This window comes from Lonchura striata, chromosome 2, assembly GCF_050655825.1.
Source record: "Lonchura striata isolate lonStrDom1 chromosome 2, ASM5065582v1, whole genome shotgun sequence".
NCBI lineage: Eukaryota > Metazoa > Chordata > Aves > Passeriformes > Estrildidae > Lonchura > Lonchura striata.
The window spans coordinates 47,029,747-47,056,507 of NC_140704.1; the positions used below are offsets into that span (position 1 = coordinate 47,029,747).

General features: G+C 40.3%; 1 long non-coding RNA gene across 2 annotated transcripts in view; it reads right to left on the minus strand.

The window, feature by feature from the left end:
• Window positions 1-500: 500 nt before the first annotated feature.
• LOC146768220 (uncharacterized) overlaps window positions 501-26,761 on the minus strand; it is a 34,396-nt gene continuing 8,135 nt past the window's right edge. For both annotated transcript variants that reach the window (XR_014953289.1, XR_014953290.1), the window contains 2 exons: window positions 5,944-6,495; window positions 501-3,153 (listed from right to left, as the gene is read on the minus strand). This is a non-coding gene — a long non-coding RNA (uncharacterized LOC146768220). The remainder of the gene's footprint in view (window positions 3,154-5,943; window positions 6,496-26,761) is intronic.

Genomic DNA, 26,761 nt, shown 5'->3' on the forward strand with positions numbered 1-26,761 from the left:
TAGGGTCAGGTTGTGGAGAGCCCCATCCAGCCTGGCCTTATAGCAGTACCCAGGATGTGGCATCCACAGCTTTCCTGAGCAACTTGTGCCAGTGCCTCACCACCTCCACAGTAAAAATTTTCCTCCTTGTCTGTTTCATCTAAACCTACTCTCTTTTTGTCTGAATCCATTCCCCCTTGTCCTGTCACTACATGCCCTTGTAAATAGTTCTCCATCTTTCTTGTAGGCTTCCTTCAGATACTGGAAGGCTGCAACGAGGTGACTCTAGGTTGAGCTGTCTCTTCATGCTGAACCAACCCCACCATCACCCATTTTTTCTGAGAGAGCTGCTCCATCCCTCTAATTAATTTTAGTCTTGATGGCCTCCTCTGGACTTGCTGCAACAGGTCCATGTCCTTCCTGTGCTGGGACCCGAGAGCTGGATGCAGCACTGCAGGTGGGGTCTCACCAGAGCAGAGTAGAGCAGAGGAACAGAATCCCTTCCCTTGCCCAGCTGTCCACGCAGCTTTGGATGCAGCCCAGGACACATTTGGCTTTCTGGGCTGCAGATGCACATTGCTGGGTTGTGTCCAGCCTCTCATCCATGGGCTCCCCAAAGTCCTTCTCCCCACAGCTGTTCTCTATCTGTTCATCCCCCAGCCTGTGCTGACACGGAGGGTTGCCCCAACCCAGGTGCAGCATCTTGCACTTGGTCTTGTTAAAACTCAGGAAATTCCTATGGGCCCACGACATCTCAGCATCACTCAGCTTGGTGTCATCTGCACATTTGCTGAGAGTGCACTCAGTCCCTTTATTTATATAATTAATGGAGATATTAAATAACACTTGTCTCAATATGGACCCCTAATGTTGCTCAAGAATTCTGTCTAAAACCATAAAATAAGCTTCTGAATTTCGAGGTATTTCCAGGTTAGCACTGCAAACTTTTAATCGTCAATGGGGTTTTTCAGTTGTTGGGAAGAAAAGGCTTTAAGGATAACCATCAAAGTGGATGGATAACATGACACTCAATAAGGGAAAAGTTCAGTTCATGATACTTCTACTGAATCTTTACAATAAACGTTGGCCTCATTAACTTGACAAAAATTTGGAAATGTTTATAAAACCCCAATTTGTCTCTTGAACAAACAAACAATGTTTCCTTCTATTCCCTTCTGTCATCAAACACTGTATGTAGCTACAGAAGGGTCAAGAATTTCAGACAGGTTTGATTTTTCCAGTAGATAGTGTCCCTTTAATGCCAAAGAATCAGACCTTTAATTAGGCTGGAGAGAGGCATGAAGAAGTTTGCTAATGAAGAGAGGACCATGAGGAACTCCAGCTTCTGAAGGGAAAGATAAAAAGAAAAGCCTGAAGGAATATCATTAGCCCCCAGGACCTAATTCTCCCATTTAAATAAAACACGGATGCAGACAGTTAAAGTTAGCATTTGCAGAAGCAGAGGAAACAGTCCTTATTTTTATGTTCATTGTCTTTTAATTACCTTTCTGTATGCCTTTGCAAACCTTATGGCTGAGATGGAACATGAGACCTCAGGTGTGTTCCTATAGCACCTGTTGCCTTTGAGATGGTTTATCAAATTGTGAATGTTGACAACTGGTACTTGACAGCGCCTTCAGCGACAATGCTTGACATGCTCATACCAGCTTCCCAGTTCCCTCCCTTGTTATATAGGAGCAATTGTTTGCTCTTGAAATTCTGATCATGCTGTTACTTCCAGAGCATGTTACTTGAAATTCCTGGGAGTCTCCAAGAATAAACTAGAGTTTCCAAACACTTGGCAAATATTTGTACATAAGGATCAGCTAGCTGGAAGGATTAACATGCAAAAATCAAGGCAAATAGTCCACAAAATTTTTCATTCAGAGTGGTTGAAATTTTATTGCTTGACAATTTGGTGTCGGTAAATACACACAGTATTTTGCCAGCACACATTTTAACTACTATACAAAATTTCAGACTTGGGATGACTGAGAAATCTCCTGAGTAAGAACCTGAGAACAGTAAGAGCTCTTTGGTGGTGACATTTTAGAAGCTGCATGGTGTGCCAGCTCTGTGAGCAGATCCCCGCACTGTGCACAGGCCCTCAAGTGACAGCGTGACACTTGCAACAATCTCATTTTAGGACTAAAAGTTAAAACCTTGTAAAAATGGTTCAGCATTAATTTATGCTCCAGAAAATCAGATTAATGGAATTATAGAATTATTTGGGTTGGAAGGAACTTTAAAGAAGATCATTCCAAACCCCTGCCATGGGGGCATAAATGTCTTATGAATATGTATTGTGAGGTATCATATGACACCAAGAGTCCATTTGATATTTTAACATGCAAGAAATTATGTCGTTATTCTTAATACTTGTCTGGCTTGACCTATCTTGACACATCCACAGTAATAATTTTGCATATTTGTATCATCTGTGACATCTCTGTAGTTCAGAAGAAAAATTATGGCAAATATTTAAGAATGCCAAAAATTTTCTTTTTTGTAAAGGAATTCATGCATTAAAATGTTACAAAAGACAGAGGGATAATCTTCTGACTCTTGAAATGTCTAAAGCAGGTACCTGATTTGACAATTGGGCCTTCTTCTACAGCCTCTAGCCTATCCATAAGGAAATTCATAGCCTACGAGATCCTGCATCTCCAAGCTCTTAACAAAGGCACAGAAGATACATGTGTGATTAAATTATTAGAGAACATCCAAAGGGGGCCATGATGATGGTGACCAGTCTAGAGAGGGAATTCATACAGAGTGGCTGAGGTCACTTGACTTGTTCAGCCTGGAGGAGACTGAGGAGAGCCCTGATTGCAGCTTCCTCACAAGGGGAAGCAGAGGGGCAGGCACTGTTCTCTTCCCTGATCAATGATAGGGCTTGAAGGAAAAGCATGAAGCTCTGCCAGGGGAGGTGTAGGCTGGACAACCACCAGAGGGTGGTTGGGCACTGGAACAGGCTCCCCAGGGAAGTGGTCACAGCACCAGCCTGACAGAGTTCAAGAAGCGTTTGGACAATGCTCTCAGGCACATGGTGTGACTCTTGGGGTGTCCTGTGCAAGGGCAGGAGTTGGAATCGATGATCCTTGTGGGTCCCTTCCAATTCAGGATATTCTGTGATTCTATTATTCCAGTCCATGCTGATATTCCTTTATCATGCTGGAATAGATCAAAATCTCAAGTTATTGGCAGTAAAATACCATCTCTGTTTCTTGATTATTTTTTTAAATTTATTTATCTCCTCATAAGGTAGTATAGTCTAAAAACTTGGATCGTTTCTTTCTTTCATTCCTCTGAAGAAGCCAACAGGGCACAACTTAGGCACAGTAACATGAAGTGAAATCACAGCAGTTGCAAGCTGAATTACAAGCTGAGTTGCAACTAACAAATTACAATCTCTGTTTCTTGATTATTTTTTTAAATTTATTTATCTCCTCATAAGGTAGTATAGTCTAAAAACTTGGATTGTTTCTTTCTTTCATTCCTCTGAAGAAGCCAACAGGGCACAACTTAGGCACAGTAACATGAAGTGAAATCACAGCAGTTGCAAGCTGAATTACAAGCTGAGTTGCAACTAACAAATTCAGCCTCTTCTGTTATTTATACTAATAGTAGGGGTCATGTGAAATGTCTGACCTGTATGTGGGATGACAAACAGAAAGAACTTGAGAATCTCTATGCTCAGACACATCAGATTTCTCCAAGACTTTTTAAAAACTCTGCCTTACCATGAAACAATCACAAGAATTCCAACATTTGTTTTCCAGAACAAATGAGTGAGAAAATCAGTATTTTAGTCCTTGCCAGATTTTTTCTTACAGATCACAGAATTTACATTTGAGTTAATGATTTGGAAAACTTGATTGATGGGGAAGAAAGAGTGTGTTTCTGCTGGTTTTGCTCCGTTCCATGCAGCCAGAGTGGTTTATTCCTTAAGAAAACTAAGGGAAAGGTCATGCTCACATGGGTTTTCTCACTCTGGAACTGTGTATCATCTCCTCAGTACTAGAAATATAACAATTCCCAATAGAACTATAGGAATTTCCATAATGGATTTCCGTCAGGAAAAATGTCTCTGTAATCCTTTTTGTTGCCATATTAACAACACTGACAAACAGGTTTGACTACATGTCTTTTGACAAGAAGTATGCGATTTGTCAGTGATATTTCTGATATTTCTGTAAGCAAACAAGCTGAAATGCATATGTTTTTAAATATAATAATGGGCTTCTCAGGATTTTTTTTTGGTCAGGACTTTTGCACGTATGATTTCTATATGTACCAGTTGATTCTTCCTCTAAACTTTTAACTCAGTGTCCAATTTCCATAAAACAAGGGGTACAGTCAGATATTACTTGAAGGCTGCAAGAATTACAGGGCTATTAGGAGAGAGAGAGAGAGAAACTTTACAAACTTGTTCACTGATAAGAAAGCTAATATTCTTTCTCCTTTCTAGCCAGCAGAGAATTCAAATGGAGCAGACTGAGAGGGAAATACAGAATTACTTTTTTTCACTTGCAAATAATGTAAAGAATGAGACCGTTTAAGGCCCCACAAGTCTGCAAGGGGTGGCAGTTGAAAATTTGACAACATGGAAATGGGCTTCTGAAAGAAAAAGAAAAATTATTTCAAATACTTAATTTAAAACACTGCTAAAATGGCCATGGGAAATCTATCAAAACTAGCTATTACCATGGGTTTTTTTAAAAGAGCATTTGTTTTTGTATAAAGTACTATTTCCATTTAGCAAATTCCTTGTCTTTTTAAATTTCAAATAATTCTAAGACACTATTAAGAAAAATCGGATTAAAATCAGCATTTCTACAAAGAACGGTCTCTTGCAAAGCAGTAAATACAGGAAAGTCTACTGATACAATTGATTTTTAACTTTCAAAACGCCTCTGACCTTACTGCCCACAAGAGGCTGCTGATGAGATCAGTGCTGTGATCCAGCTTCTGCTTCCATCAGTAGCATTCTTTACTCATGTGACACCCCATTAACATTAAGAGACCTGTCAGTCTGCCCACATGAAAGAAATTGCAGTCAGCTCCCACAAAGACACTGATAGGGTAGCATATGATAAAATGACACAGAGACCTGAAGAAGTGTTTCTCACTCTAAATGTTTCCTTGTTTTCTGCTACTTGCTCAGCTTCCTTTTGAGGTTTACAAGCTCTTTGGAGCAGAGATTATTCTCCACAGAGCCTGGCTGTAGACCAAGCAACGAGCTGGTTGTGCTTTATGGACATGTATGAAATGTGGGAGGTGCATAACTGTGTGCTGGAACTGGGGCTTCTTGGTGCATCATGGCACAGCCCATGCAGCCCCACAGTTCTGGGTCCATATCCATAGAAGATTAAACTTGAAAGGATCTCTCGTAATCTGAGAACAAAGTGATACTTAACTAAAATAAGAAACAAAGTGCGACCCTTTCTTTTTATAGTTCTTTTTACAACAGCGTATAATTAGTCTGTGAACGTGCCATGTAAAGATACTCCCAAGCCCCAGTTTTGAGGGCAGTGTCAGGAAGCATTTGATTAGGGAAAGGCATAGTTCATGGTAGGAAAGGAGTAATTTGGCCCCCAGCTAAGAACAGAACAAGTGGAGCCTGAAAAGGTGCCTGTTTAATTCTCCATAGCAAACAAGCTATGTTGAAGCATTGCCAACAAGAGTATAATCCATTTCACCTCCAGGAAGCAGTAATGGACTCATCTGAATCAACAGCAATGTAAAATTTACTGCCACTTAAAAGATCACTCCTTCCTATAGTCCTATAGTCTTATTTTTTTCTTTGAGTGTGTTCAGGGTTAAAAACCTAAGGGGAAAAAAAATCAAGAGACTTGATGGTAGCCAGAATTCTTCAGGCTCAAAAGAGAAGTTTCTCTGAAACCTGATAGGTTCCTGATTTACATTACAGGGGCTCTATCAGATATTTTAAAATTGTCTTACCTTCTCTTGTGTAAAGTTTGTGTCAGCATCTCTAATTTCAGCTCAGGACAACACAGGCAGAAAGAGATGCAGGCATCTCCTGGCACATGCTCAGATAACTGGCACCTGCACAGTACATGTGACATGCTCCAGATACCTTGGATTTTTATTCACTTCAAGTACAGTTGATCTATGTATGTGTGCTGGCCAGTTATCAGTTGATAACATCACTTGACCTGCACTACTGCACATCCACTGAGGTTGCTAGCTACACAGAAATTCCAGACATAAGACCAAACTCCTGGTTTTCTGTGTTAACAAAATTTCAGGAGTGAGGGCGAGAAAGGAAATGCATGGAAAGAATTAAGATATGTAGGTGAATACCCAGCTTTTCATGAAAGAAGGGATTGCTCTTTCACTAATCACTACAGAGGTGTTTGTTGCTGAGAGCCTCCCCAGCTCCCAGGACACTCAAGGGAATTATAAGGGTGGAGCAGTGCAGCACTGCCAGTTCCAAGCCTTCTTCACCATGCTCCATGCATGGTGTGGCCCAGCATCTTCTTTCAGTGGCACCTGTGGGACAAGGAATAGAATTAGGAGTGTGGTTATGGCAGAATTGTCATGATGAGAACAAGGTGTGGCAGGCTCAGTGATGAAAATGCTTTGAATTAGCAAGGCAGCTCCTCCCTGCTTGCAACTCTGGTGTATCCATTTCCTCCTGGAAGTATCCCTAGCAGCAATGCCCTTGGGATTTCTCTCTTCCCCTGTGCCATGTGCTCTGTGTGTCAGTGCCACACGGGTGAAAACAGCCACACAAGTAATTCATTAATCGGCAGAAGAATGTGAAATGCTGAGAATGTGTCTTTGTGAAGGGGCAATCTAATGATTATAAAATATCTCCATTCTTGTCTTTATATGCCTTATTATTATTTATAACAAAGATTACCAAATGCTTGCTAAGTTTTATCCAGTCCACAGAAAAGAAACCATCGTTCTTCAGAACAATTTACCATTTCTGAAGTTTCAGTTTTACAGGTTTGCAGATGTCACAGCACATGACTGGAAACTTACAGACTCTAACTAATAACTTTACTCATGAGCAGTCCCAGAAAACTTCATTCATCCATTTCAGTGCATAGGTATTTACAGAAACAAGATCCGGTTGTCCTGGAAATCCATATATTTTGTATATTTATATTTATTATGTCTGAGCCATTGTCTCATGTCTGTTGTAATGACACTCTCATATATTTTTGAGTGGAAACAAGCTGGTTTAGATTTTCCTTCCAAATATTTTGATTCCAAATGCTTTTCTATTCTTGTTTGTCTTTTTAGGTGTCATCCTGACATCTGTACTCTGAAAAATATAACCTTCTCAGTCTGAAATGCTGTTCTTGTAGCTAGAAGATTTTATAATAACATTTATCTCTGTCCAATAAATATCACACTCTTACTTAAAGAAAGATTTTGCAAGTTCTTGAATATCATAAGAAGAGTCTTGGGTCTGTTTAAAGTTTCAAAGGCTCCTTGCTCATATATGTGGAGCTTTACACTGTGTTCTGAGAATCTATAATCACGTCTCATTTACAATAGCAAGATACAATGAAATAACCTAGGAGGGATATTTTGCCTGCATTTCTTGATGTCTTGGCTTTTGTTTTTTCTAAAAATTGCAAAGGGTGAATTCAGCCTATAGGTTATGTAAGCAATAGGGATTAAACCTAGATATAATTTAATTCAAGCCATGCTGAAGTGGTTGCAAGAGGAAGAAAGACACAATTTCCTCATAGTGACACTTCAAAGAGAAGCCTTAGCCATGTAAATCTGGATGCTCCAGTTCTAGCAAGGAATCGTATGTGTGTGTGCAATCAGCCTTCTTCCTAGCAGAGCACTCAGAGCTTCCTCAGGAGCACTGCAGGTTACACAGCTCCTCCTATACCCACGGGGGATCGTGGGACTTCATGCACCATTTGTGGAGACCAGGTTCTACAAGCTGTCGTGAGGGTGCTTGGGCAGGGTCAGTTGCTCTGACCAGTCTTGATCCCTACAGTCATTTCATAACAATGCCAGACTTCCTATACTGACAGTCTCTTGTTTGACTGCATTTGCCTGAGTGCCTTTTGGACTGTTCAGACAGCTACTTGTGCAGTAAGTATGCCAGGTATTTTCTCAGTTTGCTGGCACAGACATTGTTGCTGCTGAACCTTATATGATTATTAACTAACAGAAGCTTGGTAAGAGGGAGCTTCTTGACATCTATTCAGGATCTAGATGTTACTGTAACACAAATGGTCTTTAAAATCAGTATTTCATGCACTTTCATTCCATTTTCACATCTGTCATTTTAAGTTGCATGAGCCTGAAAGGTTCTTTGTTTGTTTGCTTTAATGAGAGTCTTTGGCAAGACATGGACTTCCTGCAAGACTCCATGGTCCTAGGACATGCAAGCCCTCAGGTCACATAGCACCCAGGGTCTTGCATGTCAGGCTCCATTTTCAAACACCTGCATCAGCACACAGCCTACAAATAGCTCCTAAACACAAGTAAAGACCCTCAATAATTCTCAGGTCAAAGATTTCCATCCTCTTATTTTGCTAGGTTGCACCAATAACATTGTGTTGATGTCCAGAATGTTTCTCTGCCTTCTGCAAAGTAATCTGTGTTTGGTAAACACCAAGCTTGCTTCTCAACCACGAGATGTGTTTTCATCTCATGCTTGGGAAAATAAATGACACATGCTTAGGAGTGCTTATTCACACAGGTACCTAACCAGATGTCAAAGCGGTGAGTAATAGGGAGGCTCAGCAAGTTGCTAATCAGCTATTAACTGTGTGCTTCAGTAATTAGCTTCTGCTGAAAACCAGCTCTCCACAAGCCACAATTTTAGGATGGAAGTGGCAAGTTAAGTGAGAAGAGCACAGAGATGCTGTGGTTAACCTTGTCAGTCAGTAGATGGCTCTGTTGCTTCTAGCCACCTTCAGGGAACAACACTGCATTGCCGTGGCCAAGGACTGACAGTGCTCGCAGATCTTTTCACTTCGTTGTTTCCAAATGGTTCAATTTGCACACAGTATTGTCCATCTATTTATTTTTTGAAGGTATTTGTTAGTTGCACAAAACCTTTGTAACTCTCTGGTCGAGACATCTATGCACTGCTGTTTCATAGAGCTTAGCTTAAGTAATTATCTACTCTTGCCATTACCATAATTTCACAGCAACACGTTACAAATGCCCCACTGGGAAGGAACAGGTTATTTCAACTGTGTTTAGAAGTGAATTGTGAGTTTCTTCAGTTGTGTATTCATAGTCACTGTCCTGTTTCCTTCTCATTCTTACCTTGTGGCCTATTGTGCAAGTGATGGGCTTACTGTCGCCTTAAAACATGGCAACGCTCACATCACCAAAAAATTACAATTGATTCATTGATTAGCTCCAGTAGAGAGAATGAATAAATACAGAGTTCAAGCTACTCTTCCCTTCCAAAGAAACAGTCACACCAAATTGGAATTGCAGGGGACTGCCAGGGCATCAGGAGGAAACTTGGAGTGTTAGGCTCCTTCTATTCTGCAGATAAAAACAACATTTCAGTTACCCAGAAAATCTATTAATGAGTTTTCTCATGCATTAAATGACCACACAAAACCCTCTTCCCCTCTGTCCTAAAAACACAAGCCAGCATGATGCCAGAAGAGCTCAGTGGTGGCAGAATTTGCAATGGGCACAAGGAGATTATATTGGCTGCAGTGGAAAGAAATTAAAAAAGAGACAAGTTTAAATTTTGGCAGTTGTGGGAAGATACAGCAAAACTAGTAGCAGAGGTAAAAAGTTCAGGAAGAAATAGTTAACACTTTCAGATGCAGTTGGATTAATGTGCAAAAGGTGGTAATATTATCTGAGCTCCTGGAGCAAGGAAAGCAGGTTCTGTAGGCAGGATCTGCAGTCCTCTGGAAGCAGTGGGAATGTTTTTATGGGTTTCAATAGCCCATAGAGCTGCCAAGTGTTGTGCATTTCACTCAGGACAGTGAGGACCTTCTCACGCTGGCCTGGCTTTCAGCTGGTTTCTCAGGCACTCAGGATGGCAGTGGGAAAATGTGTCAGGCTTTTGGCTTGTAATTCTTTCTTTGGACTGTTAGGGGCCCCCATGGCTTTATTCCTGTGTAATCATGACCTGTCTGTAACCAGAGTATGGCCCTAAACAGTGGTCCTAATCCAGGACAAGGGTACCAGGATAAAGGTTCCAAAGCTGACACATCTATTGTCAGTGGTGGCAGGATCCCCAACATTTTGCTCCTCAGGTAAAGTAGCTTCTACCTCTGGAAAGCCCAAGTCAGAGTGTGGATTGATTTTCCCACACAGCAATGTCTCACCCATTCATCATCCTTCTGCACTCGTACCAGATGTACCAGTGGGTCTGATGTTCTCTGTGTTTCCTCCTGCTTGGTGACCATCTTTTCTCATTAATCCCCTTTCTACTTCCCAGCAGCATCCATCCAGTAGCCCTCTCCAGCACTGTACTACCCCACACCTCTGCTCTACACTGCTTAAAGTAATGTGTGTTGCCTGCTAGTCTGAAAATTGTTTGCAAACATGTAAAATTGCACACAGAGAGCATGGCATCTTTTGGAATCACTGTTTCAGTCCCAGTCTGGGGCAATGCAATGAGGACAATAATAATCACAAAATCAAAGAAACAAATTTTCAACTTTTGGAAAATGCCTGCAGTCAAGGAATGACTGCACAGCATGTGGAAATGAATGACCAAAGTCTGGAACAAGATAGGATTTATATTGCCATAGATTTCATACTGGATGGCAAAAAACATCATACAGATTGAAAGAGCAGTGGAATTTATGTAGAAAATGCTGCCTCACAGAGCTATAAGAACATGGAACGTTAAAAATTCGTATTCAATGAGGGGTCAAGGAAGACATTTAACCTTTCTTGGACTGTACACATACAAAAACTTGTGTTAGATGGTTACAAGCTTTAAAGACGGCTGACCCATTTTGCTGTTTAAAATATTCTGAGACTTCCATGGAGACATATCTGATGCCACCTATATATAATGACCTAGATTTTAAAAACAGTTGGGAAGCAGACGTCTGGAAATCTGCTGTGAATTTTAACATTTTCCATGCAAAGATGGAGTGTAAACTGGCAGTTTAATTTCACTTATGAAGGACCAAAATGTTTTTAGGGCTTCCCAATTATATAATTAGGAATGTCATGTTTGGAAGATGACCGTGAAGTGAAAACAGAGCCATCCTTTCCCTGCTAGATTCCTGTCCTAAAGGATGCTCAGGTAAGCACAGGTCTGAAGTCATTGCTATCTAATAACTGTATGGTTGTCTGTGTGCCATATCCTAATGGTTTATTAATAAATGGGTGTCAGTGGCACAAAAATCATGGGCAGCACTAGTGGCTGCTGGTTATGTTCTCGTAGTGACCGACTAATGGAGCAGTGAAGAGAATTAATTGCTTTGCCAACGTGAAGCACTCAGAATAAAACAGACGTGATGATAGAGAAGAAGCACTTTACAGGATACCTTCCCCTCTCCTCAGATTAACAGGCTTCAGGCTGCAGGTTTTTCTTCCCAGCTATATTCTCTGGAGCTCACTCAACCATTCATAGCGTGGACTATGTGAAGTGGCATTTCTGGAGTTCAGCAAGCAGGCTGCCAAAAGAATCTCTTCTACTGCTATTTTAAACTGAATTTCTATGAGTTGGGGAAACTAAATCAAGCAGTCATATGAAAGGGAATTGCTGGCAGAAAATATTTGGGGGAAAAAAATAAAGAAACTAAAATGTCCCTTTTCGTATTTTAAATAGGAAAAAATATCCCAGAGCCTTGTAGGCTCAGGGATCCAAAGGTCAGGAGAAACAATAAGTAGTAAGCCTTAAAAAAGCAAATAATCTAGTAGAGGGGAAAAAAGAAAATTTGTAAAAATAAGCAAAAGCAAGTTAAAGAGTAATTAGTGAGATAAATAATACTGATTTACAAAAAATATTTCAGCTGACAGCAAGGGGACACAAATATGTTTTTAGTGGAAGCTGACCAAAGATAACTAAAAATTGGTCTATGGGAGTATGATTGGCTTGATTGTCACAGCTCTTTAAATAAGAGTTTTGAGATTATGAAACAGTTGTGTGATACTACTGAAAGTGCTCATTAAAACAAAGCAGGCATTTCTGCAGGCTGCTAACAAAAAATTCCTATGAAAAGTTTTGAAACTCTCTGCACAGCTTTTGGAGGCCAGAATCTACATGGAGCCAGAGAAAAGTAGAATTAACTATGTACTTTCTCTCACAATTTCATCAAAACTTTAGTGAACAACATTATAATCACGTTATAAAATAAATGCTCATTTTAATCCCCTGAAAGTCTCACAAGTGCTATCCCTGTTACACAAACAAAGATGACTCCAGACACAACAGTTATGTCTTGAGAAATATCAGGATAGATCATCTTTCACCAGAGCAAATGAAGGCCAGAAAGATAAAATACTGTGAAATTATATGTTGTCCTTTTTTGCAGATGTGAAGGCAAATTCTGTTATAGTAGCAATACTGAATTAAGTCAGAGCTAAATACTAAAGTGATTATTGCTATGCAGACTGATACAATGGCAGACGTATGTGCTATGAATTGGAACATACCAGATGCTTGTTGAATCTTTGCAAAAATTGAGTCTAGTGCAATAAATTCCAGAGCTTCAGCTTCTCAGAACACACTTTTAATTATTTCTCATAAATACTTGGTGGTTACTCTTCCAACTCTTCTTATTTCCTGAGTGCAGTCCTGTCAGAAGGAGACGATGTTCCTCAAGTCTCTTGTAGTCCAGTATTAGAGGGGACTGCCACCTGTTTTATGCTGCCCTGTGGCAGAACAAACTGGTTTTGGATGGGGCAAACATCAAGAGCATTTGAATATCAACTGGAAGTACCAGGTGGAAACCCTGGGCAAAGGGAAGCTTGCAGTGGTGCAGCAGACACAAGGAACCTGAGTAGAAGGCAAGAAAAAAAGCTTGGGATGGACAGAGGACAAATGCTACCAGATGCTTTAACATCAGCTGAGTAAGAGCAAGTAATTTTCACTTAACTGCTCTTTCTTACAACTGCAACACAAAGAAGCTTTGCCAATGCCTCCCATTCTTAACTGCACTTTTGCAGCAGAGAATTTAAACCTCACAGAAGCCAATATGGTACTGCTGGCAGAAAAATGGATTTTGCACTTTTTTTTAATATACAAATTTGACTAAAGCTTTTTAGTGTATACTGTGATTTCCAGAAATTACTAGATTTCCAGAAATTGCCTATTTTTTATACCAACTTTAATTAAGAATAACTCAGGTAGTAAAAACCTATACCCACTTTATCATCTCATAGCTTGCAAAGTTTTCTTCTCAACAATTTTTAGCTCATGCCCTCCACAAACATGACAAGAGTCAATCCCCAGAAGTTAAATGAACCACATCCTCTGTGAATATACCATCCCCCAGCCATCTGCAGAAGGCCTGAGAAAATAGAGCTAGTAGTATAACCCAGAAGGTCAATAAACTGATTCTTTCAGATCTGCACTATTTTGGATTTGGAGATAAAAGCCAGCATGTGAGATTTCTGAGACTGTTGCTTCTATATGTAGAGTGTGTTCACAAACTTTCTAAAGACAATTCAGAGCTATGTTAGTCTTCAGCTTTTCACACTTATTTGATATTTCCTAATTACAATTCCACTCAGTGACAGGACAATTGAAATTCCTGTGATTCCTGTTGTAGCTATTTTGCAGGCTTCCTTTATCTACATAAACATTTCCTGTTCTGCTTTCTCATCCTCCCCCAGTGTCCTATAATGGCTTCCTATTGTAATTTTTACCCTTTCTTTCACTTGAGTCCAAATTGATTTTCACTGGTGACCACTCTGTCTGTGATATTTCTTGGGTTAGAAATACATCACAGCTCTCCCCAAGTGAAGAGGTTTTCTGTGTGCTACCTAATTATTTGGATAAAATATGTTGCATAATGTTTAAAATTCTTGACACATCCTAATTTGACCAGAGCTACAGCACAGCTAGTTCAAGTTCTGCATCTTTCCCTTTCATGATTTTAACTCCTGGGTGGTTTTTTATTTATAGGACACCATAGGTGCAATTTAGCTACTGTACAGGTGCTGTGTTTCTCTGTGATTTATACTTTAGCACTATAATGATTTACTATGGAGCCTGCAGTCTGACTGAGATAGTTACAGACCACATAGCAAAAAACAAGGGAAAGACCAGTGCTGAACAACAGTAGTATGGAAGCTAGTTCATTAAAGTCAAGTCAAAGTCAAGCCAAAAAAGAGGAGTCTTAAGGAGGTTCTTAAGTCTTTGTTATGTGGAATAAGAGTTACACCTCAGGAAGGTCTGGGAAAGGCACCTGAGTGATATTTGCCTATCCTCACCCCACTGCTGTGCTCTGACCAAAAAAACTTGCCTCCAGTGACTGTTTTGTCTCTCTCCTACTGACCTTAAATCATATTAGTCACTTTTATAGCCTTGCTTCTCATCATCTTCCTTTCCAGTCATAAAATTTATTAATATCCCCCAGATACCACCACTGGCTCTGTCCCCTTACTAGCTTTACCAGTCCCTTGTTTTTTCTGTGCCTCCCATTCTGGATATTACCATCACGTGCACTTAATCTGCAGAACATTTTGCTTCTAGTCACTCAAACCTGACCCTTGCTACAGGCCAAGGGATTCTCCCACTAACACTTAAGGGTGCTTTGGGCGCTCTTTGGTGCTTTTCATTTCAAAAAGTAGAAGCCTGGTTCTTTTCCTTTCCCTGAAGTCCCTTCATGAAATACAAGTGTCCTTCTCTGAGACAGGGAGTGACCCCATCCTGTACACCTGCAGATCCTGTTCCATTAGTGTGTCTCAGTTCTCAGGTTAGAGTGCTCCTCATTAACTCCTATGAATTCGCTCATAATTGTCATGATTGTGGATGCCCACCACATAAAAAAGTCTGCTTTACTAAAACAAGTGGGCCTTTCTTTAGGGTTCTGCATGTTGTTTAAGAGGAAGATGTTGTAAACACGGCTTCTCTTACATCCAAGAATTATGTTGGCTCATCCTCAGCTGGAGCATCTCTCCAATAGCTTTTGTGTTTTGAGAAATTAGTAGATATAAGGGAGGTAAGAGACAAGGAAGATAATTTAGCCTGCTTCTATTAAAGGAAAGTTTAGAATAGAATACAGAATATTTGATATAGAATATATAGAAGATAGAATAGAATAGTTCAGCTGGATGGAACCTAAAATTATCTTCTTGTCCAGCTGCCTGACCATTTCAGGGCTGACCAAGTTAAAGCACAGTATTAAGGGTTTAGTCCAAATAAATGCCTCTTGAACACTGACAACTGTGGCACATCAAGCATCTCTCCAGAAAGCCTATTCTAGTGTTTGACCACCTTCTTGGTAAAGAACTGCTTTCCAATGTCCAGACTAAACCTTCCCTGGTGCAACTTTAAACCATTCCCATGTCACTGCACCCCAAGGAGAAGAGATAAGCAACTCAAAGGATATGCCCTCCTAGGGATCTTCACATCCTTTTTAAGTTTCGGGGCCTAGAAATACACAATATACTCAAAATTAGGTTGCAGCAGCTCAATATAGTGGGATAATTATCCCTCTTGGCTGGTAGTTTGATGCACTCCAGGATGAGGTTTGCCCTGCTGGCTGCCTGGGCACATCCTACTGACTCCTTTTGAGCCCCCAGTCAATTGGCACCCCCAGGCCCCATTCCGTGGGGCTGCTCTCCAGCCACTCCTCTCCTAGGTTACACATGCTCAGAAGTATTCCCTCCCCAGTGCAGAATCTGGTATTTCAGGTGGCTAAATTTCATCCCACTAATCATAAACTAATGTTCTTGTCTATCCATATCTCTCTTCAAGGCCACTTGTCCTTCAAAACAATCAACAACACTTCCCAGTTCAGTATCATCAGCAAAATTGCTGATGGTGCATTCAACTCCTGCACCCAAATAATTGATAAATATATTGAACAGAACTATTCCCGGGATTAAGCCCTGAGGAGCACTGATGGTGACTGATCTCTATCTGGATGTAGGCTCGTTCCCTACAACACTCTCAGTTCTGTCCTTCAGTCAGTTAAAGCTTGAGTAAAAAATATGCACCTTGCCATCTTTTTTTAAAAAGCAAGCAATGATCTGCATTTTTTTTCCAGATGAATTTCTGCAGTAAATGTGTGTTCCTCACTCTAGTCCCCTCAACTGATCTGAGTTTCATTTCAGTCAAGACAATTACATCATCCCTTTTGAGCCAAGTATCCCTGGAGTGGTAAGGAGGGAAATACAGTCATTAATGGGGTTAAACCCTATCCTTCAGAAAGCCAAAAAGAAAAAGATAATTGTTCTAGTTTAAAGTAGTGACTGAATGGGGAATCACTAAGCTGCAGGGAGATACATTCTGAGCTGTATGTATTTGCCTTTACAGCTCAAGAGATACATAGCTGCACAGTGGATTGGCTAATGCTTCTGAACAGCTTTCTGGACATTTCAAAAGATAAAGCATTCCCATCTTCCATTTTAGACATAGATACAGGGATAAACGCCCCAGCCCCAGGAAGCAGGTTGGATTAAGACAGAAAGTGTGTAAGATGGCTTCATGGGTGTTCAAACCCTTATCAGAATTAAGTATTACCTGGGTGCTGGTATTCTTGATGCTCTCTTATATATAATCTCTCCTTAGCAACTGATGGAAGAAGGGGAAAATCGTGATTTCCTTGAAGTGCTGTACCATCTGTCAGCTCTACTCATCTTTTCTTCAAACTTATTTTGAGATAGCTTCGTTTCTCCTTCTGACATTCTCTATTCCCAGGCTTGCTATAGCTGGGTGATCGTTATGTTCAGTTACAGATTATGAGATACATACAGCTGTTCACTTTGGAAATCTGAGGTATCTCACCAAGTGACATCCCATTGACACAAATATTGACAACCAGTTTTCCACGAGGGGATGTGAAGCAAGAAGATAACCATTCTCTCAGAAGATTCTCTCAGATATTTCTGCAGGGAGTGCAGATATAGCACAACCCCATTGATCCCAGATAGCTTCTGCAGAAAAGCAGATGGATCTGAAGTTCATTTGTGTTGAGAGCTGATGACAAACCTTGCAGACTTTTACCAGAGGTAAAAGGATCATATTCTGTGATGGCCATAAACCATGCTTAGAAAGGTTTGCATTCCTGTGAAAGCTGCTAATTACTGAACCTGGCTTTTTCATATTTTTCTTGAACTTAATACAGTGATTATGCAACACAATAATTAGACTCTTTTATATTTAAATGTGATTCTTTCATTGAGTAACATCTGGATCATGTATGAGGGAAGAAATTATACATATTTTAAAACTTCATGTGTGTTCTATAATTTTAACCTTGCAAAGACTGGTTTTTTGCTTTTAAATTTTCTTCTTGCTGTTATTAGAACTTTATTTTAGGGTTTTAATTATTTTTACTTGCCCTCTGCAGTCTCTCTAATGGAGCATTAAGGCAGAAGAGGTTAAAATGACAAAAAAAGGCACATCCTTATACAATCTGGATGCTAAATCCAGCTGAGCAAAGCAAGCAGAGTGCAGATGTAAGACAGAAATAAAATATGCAGCAAACTCAGAAGTGAAAGAATAAAGAAGTCAGTATGGCAGATAGTGAGAAACTAAGCAAAGACACTGAAAACACAGCCCACGAAAGAAGCAAATATGCACCACGTATAATGAGGAAGGAAAAGTCAGGCTCAGGCCATCCCCGCTCGTTGGCAACACATGAAGAAAGTCAGCAAATGCAAGCTTTATGGGTTTCTCTGAAAACAAAGGCTTGATTTTCAGAAATGGAATTTTCTTCTTCTCATGAAGCAGCATATCACTTTGTAAAAGTCAGTCCCTCCAAAAAGTCAATGGGAATACCAGAATGTGGTTTAGGGTTTTGTCTTCTGGGGAAATGTTTATCCACACTAACTGGGGGTAATTGGAAAGGAATCATTATAAATTATCTGTGGGACTTTGAAATTTATCTCTTGCATTGTGTCATGTTCTGGCAGTAAAGTGAAAGTAAGTTAATGCTGGCGGTTCAGGAAAAAAGCTCTAACAGGAAATATCAGGAAAAGTGAAGGCAGTGAGTAGCTAGTCAAAGAATAATTTAAAATATGTGGATGCTACACACATACCTGGTGCAAGATATGCACATGTACACCTTTGCCATGCAGACACTGAGGCAAGAGGCCAAAAGACTGAAGCAGAAAAAAGCTTTAGTACTCTGAGCCCATGTTCACATGTGTTAGACCTCTGTCCCAAGCCCACCCACACCGAGCCCTTTTTGTTCACTTCGCTAGGCTTGAAAAATGTGACAAAGAGCCCTGGCATGTGGCTAGTGGTTTGCTAAAGCTCTTATGGGTTGGTCTGCTTTCTTTGTTAAATGTGATTGCAGCTCAGAATTCATCCTTTTTTATGTTTTACAAATTGGATTAAAAATAAATAAATAGCTAAAAATAGCTTGCTGGCAAATTTATTTTATCTCTGTGTTGTTATAACTCAGCTAGCAAACACCAAGTTTTTCAGAGGAAAACATCCAGGGCTCAAGGCCTAAAAGATCAAAAAGCAGAAACAAGGGAGCAAGGAACTACATCCTTTGCTACCATTCCAGCATCCATTACTAAGATTTTTATTATTAAGTTACACAAAGGCAGCAGTGACAAATTATGAGCTCAGGAAGATCTCATATATCACATTAATGGAACTAACAAAATTTTAAAATATGTGTAGTTTTAAAGGGTAATGAATAAAGATAAATGTGTCTTGTTCCATACTGCAGAAATGAGCAGCTATTCAGAATGGGGAACTGAATAAACCTATCGCTTCATGTCACTTTCAATTCTTCTAGCATAATTTTCAAAGCCAGAATAACTTAATCAGAAAGTGACAGAGGTCACCGATATAATAAAAAGCTGAATGTCAGATAGTGAGAAAAAATCCTCAGTGGTTTTAACAGAATCAAGAGTATCAGAGGCTTGGCTTTCCTGAAGTGAGGGCTATCTGCACCCAGCTCTCACAGCATGTGCGCTGGGGGAACTGCTGTTGCAAACCAGGCAAAGCAAAATGAAGTTCCAAGTAAAGACCTGTTTCTGAAAGGTGGAAAGGTCTACAACAGACGCCTCAGCTTGACAATGTAAATTCTGTAAGGATTCAAACAGAAAGGGGCAATTACTGCCTTATGCTCAAGGTCTAATCTCAAATTATAGGATAGTTTCCTAATGAGGGGGAACATTGCTGGAGACAGCCGTGGTGGATAGAAGGGAACACTGCTGTAATTACAGATCCTTGCACATCAGTGACAGAAGTTACCAAACTCCAAGGGGAAACACATTCATAATGTTTGTTTTTACAGAATCAAATATCATTCTAAGTTTGCAGTGGAATGGAAACATTCAAGTATGGGAGCTTTAAAAGTAGATTTCAGTCCTACAAGATATATGTTAGGAGCTGGACTGGATTGGCAGAGGTGAGTTAGTGTGCTGGGGTCTTAATTTGGCTTGGGTACGGTAACAATGGTCAACTAGAGAAATGCAAGACTTGCCAGTGACACTGGAGAGGGAGAAAAAAAGAAAACCAGCAGACAAGTCTTAGGCAGAACATCTGATATGGCATAATCAGAACAAACTTGTTCCCTTCTTTCAAGATGACTGCTAGCAGCAATGGCGTTGAATATTTCGTATGCTTTCTTATGACACAGAGCATGTTACTGGACCAACTGAAAATATGATTCTTGGTTTAACACTTTTTTTTTCCTTTGTGAGCTATACAGCCATAGACAGCAGTCTAAAACATGTGATCCGCAGACTCCCAGGGTTCCACAGATGACTTCCAAGGGCTGCAGCAGAAATAACTAAAGAACAAGTTGTTGTCTAGTCACTATTCAAGGATCTGCATGTCTCCAGTAAAGTTTACAGGGTCTACAGGTGAAGAAAGCTTCAAATCTTTGCATTTACACTATTACTATTACATGAGAAGAAATGGATTATATTTTTCCAATTAGTACTTCCATGGATGACTCAGCTCCTACTAGCATGATACACAACTATATTTTCAGAGTATCTTTGTTTCAGCCCGTACACAGAACAAGACCTGATTATGGAATTAGCAGCTACTTAATGATTTCTGTTCTACTGGTTGTTTAATGGGGTTTCAGACTTCACTTTGCTGTATTCTTTTGTAATGAAGGAAGGATTTTTTTGTTTCCCAAGATGCTTGTTTATTGGCATTTAACAGTATAAAATCTGAGTATTTCACAAATATTTTTTTAAGAAAACCTGTGAGGTGAGTGGATAAAAAAATGGGGGGAAAAATAAAATAATCTTGGCAACCAATGTGAGATATTAAAACCTGATCTTTTTAAGCACTTAATGTTTGGGATTTTTTTCCATATACAATAAACACAGCCCCCATTGACTTTGGTCACAGCTCTGAACACAGCACTTTCTCACTTTAGGAGTCACATTGACCACCAGGGAAATTAGGAGCTTCCGGGTAAACATATACAAAGTTTGCCTGGAATGCAAGGATTTCTGGAGCAGTGGGACAGAGTCCAAGGTAGCATTTAAACCCCGGGGGCCATTTATCCATACCGTATCTTCTCTTTGCCCTCTGCTTTAAGTCCTGTACTTCTGATTGATTCAGTCCTTACCTCCACTCTCCACCAGTCCTAATCTTACTGCACAGCAAAACCTAGGCCTTAGTAAATCCAAGAGTAATGGACCACAGACATCAGCCCCATGTACAGCTTGTTTCTTGGACCAGCACCGTTTCCCCTCTCCTTGTCTCAGCATCAGTTTTTCCATTGCCTTTCTCCCTTTCTCCTGTGTCAACTCAGCCAGGTTCAACCACAAGTTCTCTTTGTGGGTATTCCCAAGCTCTGATGGTCCCTTCCATCTTTTTCCTTCCACTTTACTTCATCACTAGTGTTCTCCCCCATCTCTGATTCTGGCTTAAAACTTTCATCCTTCCTCCTGCCACCTCCAGGATCACTTTCAACTATTTTGAGGGTTCTGCTGTGCAGCAGCTTCCCCTTTCCTCCATAGTGCTAGCCAGGGGAAGCTGGCTGAAAACCAGGCTGTGCCCCTCTCTCAGTTCAGATCTCAACATTATGTGTGACCTGCCATAGAGCCAGCCTTGTAACAGCTGTACTGGGGGAAAATTTATCTTAAATTTTGATTGGAGTGTGCTCTGGGAAGAAAAGACGTCTGGGAAGTAAGCTGCTAAAACCGTGAACATTTCTGTTGAATATTTGTGAGTAACAAGCCTTCAAGGGCCTCCCTCTGACTGAGTGAACTGTAGCTGTGTTTGCTGAAGGAGTGTAAAAGAGAGAGCTCTTTCAGCAAGACCACTTCTCCCTCCTTGCCCCAGCCCTCCTGACAGCAAAGGCCAAATCTCCATTCCAAACGCCTTTGACCTGACCAAGCCTTTTAGGCTGTGTCTGAAAATTACAGCCATGCGAACGTAGGTGTACCTAGTAGAGCCAGACAGTTCTGAACAGCTCAATTCTGGAAGCTGAATTCAGAAGAAATTCTAACTGGCTGTAAACAGGGCTTTGTGAGGTGTGCAGACAATTTTAATAATACCTGGAGCCACCAGACTCACCTACAATAACTGATTTCATTTAGAGAAATCTATACAAAAACTGTTTTGGTACAGCCTACAATAAACAAGCTTTTGTTTTATCTTCCTCCTCCCCATGTTAATTGTGACAGATACAGCCTGACATCATTGTAATCTGGGAAACAGATAGTTAGGAAAGGAATTGCAGCCACACCAACACCTAGCTTTCATCTGACTTCTTTCTGCTCTTTGATCTCTTAGCTGGCTAATTAAGAAGCTTGAATCAGCATCCTACCAAAATAGGTTGTGCCTTTTTTCCATACCTGTGACCTTCAGAAAGAACAACCAGTGTACTCATGTTCAGTGAAAAAGGCATTGCTTATGAGCCTTTCAGCTCTGTTCATTTAGATGACCATATAAATGTGTGCTGTGCTCTACTGTGTACCCTCCTCTTTCTGCATTTCCTATTCAAAGATTAATTGAGAGGGAAAAATACAAGCCTTGACATCACATTTTGCAAAGGAAGTGAATGTGCTCCTCCCTAAATCTAAATGAATGGCCTTTTAAGGTGACTGCTGAATTAAATTCCTGTATGATGAAATCAACAGGCATGAGAAAGTTCTTATTTCCAAAAAAGAAAAATGCAGCAGGGGAGAAAAAAAAAAAAATCAGCCAGTATGTGATTGCAGAGCTGAGAGCGGAATAGGAGCTGTTTACACTAACTTAGTAAAGATACTTTACTCAGCTTTGGTAGTAAGGCAGCTTCACAGGCTGAAGGGAAATGGGGATATACATATTCTGAGCCTGCTAAGCTTCTCTAATGTAAGACATGTGCATTTCACTGAAGTCCTGAAATACCTCACTTAGAAGAAAGATGATTGAAACCCCAAGCCCATCTTTCTGTTTATCATACATTACATATTTCTGACGTACTTTGAGCAGTCTGTATGTAACCAACACCAGTCTTTATATATGTATGCCTGTAAGGTATGCAGCTAAAACTTGACTTCTGTGAAGACCTAAAATACCCTTAAGACAGAGTAAAAATAATCTCATTAGGGGAATGGGGCACGTCTGGACATTCTCAGGATAGAAGCTCTACCCAAGCACAGCCTGTCACTTTACCCTTGCAAGGGGAAATCACAGGGAACCAAACCACCATGAAATGCAAAAATTAAACAGTCTCCTTGCAGTCTTGAAAAAAAGAGCCAGAGACCTCCATGAGGGCCATAAATTTTGTAGAGCTCAGGAGGTCAATAATGGTTAATTAACACTACTGAAGCACTTTTCTCTCATTTTTCACAGTGATATTGCAGAAATATGAGAATACAATGGACATGAAAATCTGGCTCCATTTTTTTACCTTTTCTTATACCTGCTTCCCCAATGGAACCCTAAAACTTGGGTCCTTCCTCCATGTCTTCTATTGCTGGGACTTCTCCTGTGGCTGCATTGTTGATAGAAATAATAGCTTTAGGGCAGAGAGGTCCTTTAAGGTGTTGGTATTTTTATTATTATTCTATCATCCAGACTTGCATTAAGTAAAGTTAGACCAAACAGTGATAAAACACCCGATTCTTATCTTAACTATTCTCAGTGTTGCTACAGGCAATGATGCTACAGTAGAGATAACTGAATGTTAGGGGAGAGTGGCTATTTTAGACAAGCTTACATGTGCAGGAAGGAAGGGAACGTGACACCTCGTTAGGGATTTAGTTTTAAGATAAATGAAGCAGAAAACAGTGATTTTCCTTTTTCGAATGCAATTCCTCCTCCTATCACAGATTTACAAGCAGTAAATTAATTACTTGGGCAGTACAAATAAGGAATGGAGAAGGAGCTGAATGATGAATTAAAGACCTTTCAGAGGTGAGTGATTTCTGTCACAACAGGCAGGGGTACACTGCAGTCAAAGCAACTTTCTGTGTCATAATCTGGAGCTAACCCTGAACTGGATGTCTCAGCAGGGGACATGACAGCACTACACCCTTTTAATTTCTCTTCTTCTTTGCTCTCTGTCTATTAAAAGAATTAATTCTGACTTTTGGACCCTACATATATCTTATCCATAGCAACGACAACATTTCCCTGGGATTTACTAAAATGCAAATCTTGAATTTAGATGGAAGAATATTGATCTTCCCCTGATACTCTAATTTTGAGCTTGATTGAAATTTAGAGGTAAACATCTTTGTCAGCATCAGGGCTTCCTGATGGCCCATCTTACAGCCTCCAGTCTCTGGCTTAGCAACCCATGACCTTTGCTAGCAATCAGTGGGAAAGCACTGAAGAAAAATTGCTGAGTGATGACTCACTCTACCAGAGCTCGGTTGCTCTATCATTTTCTAATTCTGCTGATGGGAAGGTATTTTCTATTGTGAGAGGCTTGTTTTCCTACTCCATAAGAACAATGATCCATAAGGATTTCCTGAGGAGTGACTTCTCCTTAGAGTAAGTATTCTTGTCTCTTAGCCTCTGGAAGACTAACTGAATTACCCATTACCCAGTTACTTATAACCTTCCTGTTCCCCCCTATGTTTTCAAGACCTGCTTTAATGTAGAGGACTCCTCATTGGACACAGGCAGTGGGGAACAGGGAACTAATGAAAAACTTCCATAAATCAGCAGAGAAGGTAGGAACATGTAGGACCCACAAGTGGAATTAGGGGATCCACTAGGGAATACAGCATGGGGGATTGTACTTAGAGTTGAGCAACACGGTTCTGGCAATGCTGGAGTGTGAACTCCAGCTTGGAACAGCTGACCCTGATGAGGGTCATGGCAGCAGACTTCTTTCTTCTCTGATCAGAAATAGCACTTGGGGCTTCTTAAGAAAGCAAAGGCACAACAGCAGTCAAAATTTATCTGTTTGGGCAGAAGTCCCAAAGCCACTACATTCTTCCCCTTTTATTTACAGCCTTTGGTGATGACTCTTCTCCTCTGATGGCTGCAGACTGTAATGTTTCACTGCAAGCACAGCTGGCTGTTTGGGGTGGCTGACATGCAGAGCTGCACCTGCTAGAATAGATGCTTAGACAAGAGATGTGTTCTGAGAGATACAAAGGCATTGTCTGACTCGTTATGGATTGCACTGGCAAAAGGGTTTGTTAAGACCATCCTGTGTGACCTCCTGCATTGACCATTTGCTGTCTCCTGGCTGGGTGACAGAAAGCCTTTCAAGATGCTACCAAACCAATAGAAATTACTCTGATTTGATGGTGAGTATGTGTGTGTGTGTGCCTTTAGATTGGAAGAGATGTCAGTCACACTGCATAGCTCACTATTGTCCCTTTTTCTACTCCCAGGAGGCTGGGAGAAGCAGCTGTACTGCAGAGATGCCAACCATCAGCAAAATACAGCAATTGTTTTATGAGTTTAATGCTATTTATCTTCTAATTTATTTACCAGAGATACATGTAATGTTCAATGAAAGCCAGTTTGCTGGGGAGAAAAGTCTTAAAAACACCCTTTCATTTGCTAATGTATTTTTCTTATTAAATAGATGTTTTGTTTGTTTTAGAATATTAAAAAAAAAAAAAGGAAACAAGCAAGTGAAGGTGGGGAGTTCAAGCTGAGAGAAGATGGGAGCAGGCAATGGAAAGCAGGCCAGACAGGTCTCATCTTCTTGTTTCTAATTACTTGCTGTAGCAAGGACAGGGCCCCCCGTTGGCCTGGAAGTGTTTGCTGCCTGCTCCAAAGGCTCACACGTTTAGGCGTGAATGGTCACTTTGTGTAACTGTGTGTCTGAAGGAGCTCACTCTGATCTCCAGACAAATGTGAGAAAGTTGCTGGCTTGGTATTTGCCAGCAAAGGTACTGCCATCTCCTCTGTGTTTACTACAGGTATTTGTAATTGCTGGGACTGCACTGCCAGCCTCTGCACCAAGTGGAATTAATTGCAGGATAGAGGCCCACTGAGGAACAGATAAGAGAGATCTAGAAAAATGATGGAGGCCAGACAGCATGAGATAAACAGTGGTGAGAAAGCCTGCATTAATAGCGGTAATGTAGCTGTGTTTCCTGAAAAGAGAGCAAGAAATTCCCCAGTGTGGACACACTTCTTGTTGGCCAAAACATTCTGAATTCCTCAATAATCAGGCAGGAAGTGGGGAAATCAATCAGACAAAATGAACAATATGTTATTTTTTCCAACATTAAAAATACATTTTAGGTCATAACTATTACAAAAAAAAAAAACAAAAACAAAAAAAAAACAACAAAAAAAAAACCAAAAAAAAAAACCAAAAAAAACCCCAAAAACATTTTATGGCCAATCAGATTTATTTTTTCTGACACAATTTTTCAGTGATGGATGTTTTAGTAGTTTCCCAGTCAAGTAACCAGAGAGAAAAGCAGAATTATAATAGCCATGAGTTTTGTGCTTTGTGTAAACAGCTGGAGTGAGATAATTTCCGATTTATTTTTGTCACTTTGTCTAGTTTGCACCATGACTGCAGCCAGTGTTCACTCTGTACCACAACAGGTCTACAGCCTTGTATCTACTTTGCCTTGGTTGGGTGTTCTGAGAACCTCCTACCAAGATTTCCTGTTGCCTCCATTTTAAAACATTTTCTCCAATGAGTGGAAGTTAGTAAAACCCAGCAGATGCTGCTGCCTGAGTTCAGTCAGCAGAGTAACACTGTGATTCCTTCCAGCTTCTTAGCTAGTACATCAAGAGGAAGGAGGATGCTAACTTTACAACTTCTCTCCATTGTGCCTCAGAGGTTAGGCACCTTGCCATATACAGATGTTATCAAAAGTGGAATCATTTTATAAATAAACTGTGAAATAACAACGGTCTACATAAACGTATGCTTTGGTTCAAGACCGATGTATTCCATTATTTGAAACATTCTCTAAATAAACGGAATGTTTTAATTTTATACCTTATTATGATTTATCACATTGTGGTTTATTTAAGGCTTTCAATGTTCTCTCCTCCATTTGCTGAACTATAGGTATGGAATTAAAATATGCTTGACTGCACAGTCTTCCTTTATATTCAAAGAAGAAGCCATGCAGCTATCACAATGGATTAAGACATCCTACTTTAAAACGTGTCACTTTTGCAACTGCATTTATGCAAGAAGACAACAGTAGCTAATGGGTCCATCTAAGACATTGAGTTGAATGGACAATTTTTCAGAGCTGAAAAAGGCTGCTTTGCCAGTAGTAGCCCAAGAAAATTGAATACTGTTCT